Here is a 6,250-nt window from a genome sequence, read left to right on the forward strand (position 1 = left end):
GTAATCTAATTTGATCATAATGGAAATATCCATTTTGGAATTTACAGGGTATTTCACTACTTGCAACCATTGGGGGAAAAAAAACTCAGCTAGAAACCTGCCTGGTGTGTGTGTGTGTGTGTGTGTGTGTGTGTGTGTGTGTGTGTGTGTGTTTACAGTGAGGATTAATTTAAAAAGCAAACAATTTCTGCTAGTGATCTTGCTAAAAGGTGAAGTACTTTAACTCTTGTTCAGTGCTGCTAGCTGAAGTTGAGCTGCTACCTGTTACCAGTCTACTCTTTTGGTCAGCTGTAGCAAACTAGAAAGCCTTCACAACAGCAAAGCAACATCTCTCCCTCTCAAAGCCTTAGAAGTAACTCTCTCTTATTAACTTTTCCACTATTCTCACAGACTTCTTATATTTAAAAAAAACCTCCAAGGATTGCTTTCATGGACTATGTACATAAGTGCAAAAAAGGTGTGTCTCACACATTCGCACCCTAACTGAGGCAGTCAGTTAACTGCAGCATATGTCTCTTCAACACTGTTAAAGGGTTATTCCACAGTATCTTTATGCATGTTTTTGCAAGTGAATTAATTTAATAGTATGCTTTTATCATTCTTTAATCCTCATTTGGATATATTTGTGTAAGTATGTAATTCCAGAAAAGAGAATCTCTGCAGTTACAGCTATGCCACTTGTTTAATTTTAAATAAATGAAGTTATGAAAAAAAAGGTCAGGTAACATAAATATCACAATTTTGTTTTGAAGTCCAAATACTGTGGAATAAAACCCTACACACACAACAAATTCTATAAGCTATAAAGCTTGATTTTAGAATCCACGACTTGTAAACTTTTTGATAAAAAAAAGTCACACGAGGACACAAATTCAGCTTTCAAATGGGAATTTTGGACAAAAAGAAAATCAACCATATATGTTTTCTGAGATTTGAGATGTATCTTCTACATGCTCATACTGTCAAAAACCATGTATAGTTTACAAATAAAATTTTCACCAAAAAGGTGTCTAAAGGTAGCCATGTTGTAGTTTTGTTGCTAAAGCAACTAAATATAATTAGTTAAAGTTATTATTTGTATATAAAGTTTGTTCTTAAACTGTGAACTGTAAAGAATAGTTATGGATTATAATCTATATCTTGTTATGCTTCAGTGTCAGTTTAGAACCTATCTAAGAAGGTTGAACACATGTAGTAAAATCTTAAACTTTCTCTACTTCTCCTTCAAAAGTAAATTCATTAGTCACTTAGCAATATAAAAAGTAATAAAATCAAAACCTTAAAAACTAACAAGAAAAAAATGAAAACATGGCACCAATTAGTGAGCTGGTGCTAAAAACCTTAATTTGTCATTATATTTACAGTTTCATTAGGTTATCAACTAAATTTGTAAAAAAGTTATACCCTTTTACATACTATTTATTCTATTACTTTTAACAGGCACTGGTAAAATTAAAAATAGGCCACTATCTCTCTAAATCTATGCAACAGAATTGGGAAATCATATTTCCCCATTTCTATTTCAATGTGTGTGAAATGTAGAAGAGTTAAAAAATAAAAGAGGATTCCAGTTTCTAATAGTTCTGTGCAAAACAACCTATCCTACAGATTACAAAAACTTGAAAACCTTGTGGCTGCATTTACCTAAGAGCATCCTCATCTACTCTCTCCAAAGGCATGGAAAAGGAACCCAATAACATTCCAAGTAGCAATAGGCCTTCTTTACATATTATTTAATACAATTTAAGGTCAATGTTTTCCTTATTCAGGCATTACTATTCTTACTGGACAGGCTATTAAAAACTGATTCACGTTGTAAAGGTTAATTTTATTTGGTTCCTACTGATGGTAGTGAGGAGGTACTTGCTTTTTCCTAATTTGAGAGCTGGTGAGGCTACCAACTAGTGAACACAGCCCAGTGATATAGGACAACACTTCCGGCAAAATCAAAGTACTTTAAAACATGTTAAAAATGGATGGAGAAGATTGATGGACTAGGGAGAAGATGGCTTTTCACATCACAATCAACTACAAATTAAAGACTAATCTAGACAAGTGAAATGAAATGCAATAGCTGGTTACAGAGTCATGCTCCGATTGCAAAAGAAAATACTGTATTTAAATACCAATTTTATGAATCCATTTAATTTTGATGTAATCTTAATCTCCCTTTAAATTATACTTATGGTCACAGTGCTTTTTATAAAAAGTTGACACTACTAAAACCCTCTTAAAAGATAATTTTTAGATTATTTTATCTGTATACATGACTTATTTTGTCCAAGTGTCAGCACTATTGCATATTTTTGCAAAAGGCTGAGAGAAATGAACAAACACAATTTTGGATAATTAAAAATAGAGGCCCTTGTAAATTACAAAGCTTATAAAATCTTACCTAAGAATCACAAGTGATTAGAATTTTATATATACAATTCATTCAGTAAATTACTGTTTAGAGTCACTGATTAATTTTGTGACTTCTCTTTTTATCTGAAAATTTATAGTCTAATGACTAATCTTCTTTTCTTTTCTTGAATAAAGATGTTGCACAAGTCATTGCACAACTAAAACATGTTATCTTAAAATAGTATCATGTCAAAATTCTTTTGCACATGTATCAAAACTTTAGTGCTTTGACTTTTCTTTCTTTAAATTCATTTATAAAACAATTTTTAAAATGCCAACAACAAAAAAATTGTGGCACCCAAAATTCAACTACCCTGAATATTTCTCACCAAACCTCTTACTAAAATATAAGTCTTTATTAATGTCGTCCAGTGCTTAAAGCAACATGAAAACAACTGTACTCTAGGTTTGCTGTCTATGCACATCTTCATCAGAAGTTTAAAAAGTTAAATGAGACAGCATGTTGCATCAAAAATATCAAACTACACAAAGAAGTTCATTTTACCCTGAAACATCTCTATCCCCTTTAGGAATACATCCAGACTAGCTTAGGTGCATCCTTCCTGGAGTCCTGTGATCAGATCTACCCTTCTGGGGAGGCACTGACATAGGTTTAACAAAACTCAGTTCCAAACACATGCAATTTCACAAAGATGTACTCTACTTTCTTCTCTATCAATGTTAAGATTTGAGGAAATAGAAATTAAGTGGTTCAAAGAATCAATAGGTAAAAGTCAGAACACCGCTTGTTCTTTAACTCCAGGCAATACTGTAAATAAATGGCGATGGCTCCATATAAGCAATACCAGTTAGATATCACTGATGATCATGATTTGGATTGATAATTAAGATCAACAGGATACAGCTAATTTTGCTCTTTTGTATTCTGAGCCAATTTGATCAGCTTTGGGATGGAGTCTCAAATGTCCTGAAGTACAAACGATGTAAAACAGAGGAACAACTGGGAGCCTGGAGATATTGGTGTCTGACTGTGCCCAACTGAGCACAGTAATGGCCAATGAGATGCCCTGGGCCTCAGTTTCATCTTCTGTGAAAAGGTTTTACCAACTCCATTGATCTGTGATTCAAACACTACTAGCCTGCCTAAGGTATCCTAAATCAGATTTTCTTTGTCATTTTCATGAACTAGAAAACATTAAATCTAAGTTGATGTAAAATATCATATGGTTCCACTACTGTATAATAATAGTAACTTTAATAAGTGAGTAAGGTGGATGAGGCATCTCATATAACAGGAATTAATTACTATTTTACTTGGTTATAAATTTAATTCATAAAAATTAGTAATGTGAATTCAGTTCAGGTCTGTGGAGTGCAGCCACTCTGTCTCATCCAAAGGGTCTTAAACACCTCTCTGTTATAATTTTCAAATACATATAAAAACAAACGAATCCAAATCAATATTGGTTTTGATGAGAGAGACTCTTGTTAATAAAGTTTGGGGAAAGCAACACTTAACATATATCACAGTCTACTGCTACTTCACTGAGGTGTTTAATAAAACTGAAAACTCGGCCGAACTAGCCAACTGTGGATATCCTTCCTAGAACTTTTAAATAAATCAAAGAATAATTTTAAATGTCTTTCCATCGTCCTTCCCACCCCCGCCATTTCTCTAATCCTATACTCAGGTTCCAACTGTGATCAATAGAAAAGATTGTCCATTTGGGGAGGAAAGGCCTCACTTGGAACTAATTCTCTTTCACCCTGACAGACTTTTGCTAGATTGCACCTTACTTATTATAAAGAGCATAAGACATTTGCATTGAGAAATGGCTCTTGTGTAAAAGGTAGCAATCCAATGATTTTTACAGGCTTTTCTCCAATGTGTAAAAAGCATCTCCATGTCCCCATATGCCCGTTTAATTTATTATCTGTAATTAGCATATCTTTAAGTCTCCAAGTACCAATTTTTCAACTGAAGATGACAAATGGCTGTTTTAGACAATCAACCTAGGAGATAGGATCCTTGAACCATAAAAAATGTAATGGGCACTTTACATATTTTTTAGTATAAATGCTGAAAGATTCATTTAAAGGTAAATTCTAGTTTTATAAGCCATTTAAAGAGTGAAATTAGGGGTTAATGTTTTAAGCAGTTCCCTGTTTTTCTTGTTTTGTTTTGTTTGTTTTTTGAAGGTAATTATGTCTCTCTCACAAATAATGTACTAATGTGATCATATTATGCAAGGTCAGATCTGCAGGTATAAATTATTCACATGCATGTTTATGAACAGGTTTTGTGAACACTCAAAAGTAAGGCTTTTAAAATGTCTGCCCCAAGAAACCTACAGAAATATTCTAAACAGAGAAAGCATATTAACATTAACCTGTCATATTTTTTAAACACACATATTTCTGTTTCCCATCAGTAACACTTTAGTCGAAACCAAAGACCACAGATATTACAGCAAAACTCTGTAGTATGTAAAAATGTAACACAACACAATATACCACAATACAGTACAATACATTAATGAGGAAAATGGTATTTTGGTATAATTTTTACCTTTTAAATCAACCTAATAGGCTACTGTGTAAACAAAACAGTAAGGTAATAGCACTTCAAAACAGATGAACATTACCCACCAAGAATGCACAGTAAGCCAAAAATCCACTGTGAAGATTTACTCAGCCTAATAGTTATTAGAAAATCACAAAGAACAGTGTGACAAATTACAAAATTTTATAGTAGTGTTCTACCTAATAATTCAAATAAGATAGATGGTAGTTCGTTTTCTATTCATGTTTTGTTTTGACATCTCCATTGATTGTTTAATACTTTCTTTTTAATTTGTTGGCTGGTATTTTTGTTTGTTTAGTATATTGACTGCATCATGCTTATTGTTGTGTTGGTAGAAGAGGACGTACAATACTACATATAGAAAGGCCATATGGAGGTTCTCATGGAAAGATTCTGATACTCCATAACTCTGTTGTTCAGAATTTCAACTGAAATGGAAAAAGAGAGTGAGAAATATTTAAGGGTTATTGAAGCAGAAGTCAGGATACTTTGTTCTTGTTCCAGTTCTTTATGTGAACTATACCAAGATATTCCCCACTCTGAATTTCATATTCAATATCTGTAAAAATGGGGCTGTTGGAGATGGTCTTTAAAGATTCATCTCTAAAGTGTATGGTTCTCATTGAGTGCTAATGCGCAGAGTTGCCCTAAGTTAACAGAGATGTGCTCAATAGTTTAATGCATTATCTACACAGTGCCAAGCCTTGTGGCGAGCATCCACCCATCCATCCACTTCCTTCAACAAGCATATTGAAAGATCATGCTTACACCTGAAACTAATATAAAGTAATATTGAATGTCAACTGTACTTGGGAAATAGAAAAACAACAACAACATTTGATTCCAATCATTCAAAATATCCAAATATTAAATAAACTTTAAACATTTCAGCTGAATGTATTGGAGAATAAATATGAAATCTAGGTACTACATAGTATTTTACAAAATTACATCTTTTAAACTTTGGAGAAATTTTCAACATGTTACATATTAAAGTATTATGGTGTGCCAAATCCCTGTACATTTTCTAATGGAATCAAAGGAAAAGGAATCACTATTTCCAAACATGTTCTGTTTGGAAGTTAATTTGACAACCTTTGTTTACCTTTATGTGAAGCAGCTCATGAGAATCAGGGAAGTGTTCACAAAACCCACAGTCTCATATTTGGTGCTATTCCCAAGTTGCCACTATCCCAAATGATACCACTGAAAACTATTACAATTCACAGCTACTTCAATTATTCCATATACTCAAAGGTATCTTTAAAAAACATTTCTTATGATTGAAGGGACCTATTT

At 32.8% G+C, this 6,250-nt stretch overlaps 1 protein-coding gene across 1 annotated transcript in view; it reads right to left on the minus strand.

The window, feature by feature from the left end:
- Nucleotides 1–234: 234 nt before the first annotated feature.
- The window catches only part of MBNL3 (muscleblind like splicing regulator 3), a 66,612-nt gene continuing 60,596 nt past the window's right edge, over nt 235–6,250 (minus strand). The window contains exon 10 of the mRNA XM_006769892.2: nt 235–5,379. The gene's annotated coding sequence lies outside the window, so the exon portion shown is untranslated. The remainder of the gene's footprint in view (nt 5,380–6,250) is intronic.

Source organism: Myotis davidii, unplaced genomic scaffold (assembly GCF_000327345.1).
Source record: "Myotis davidii unplaced genomic scaffold, ASM32734v1 scaffold900, whole genome shotgun sequence".
NCBI lineage: Eukaryota > Metazoa > Chordata > Mammalia > Chiroptera > Vespertilionidae > Myotis > Myotis davidii.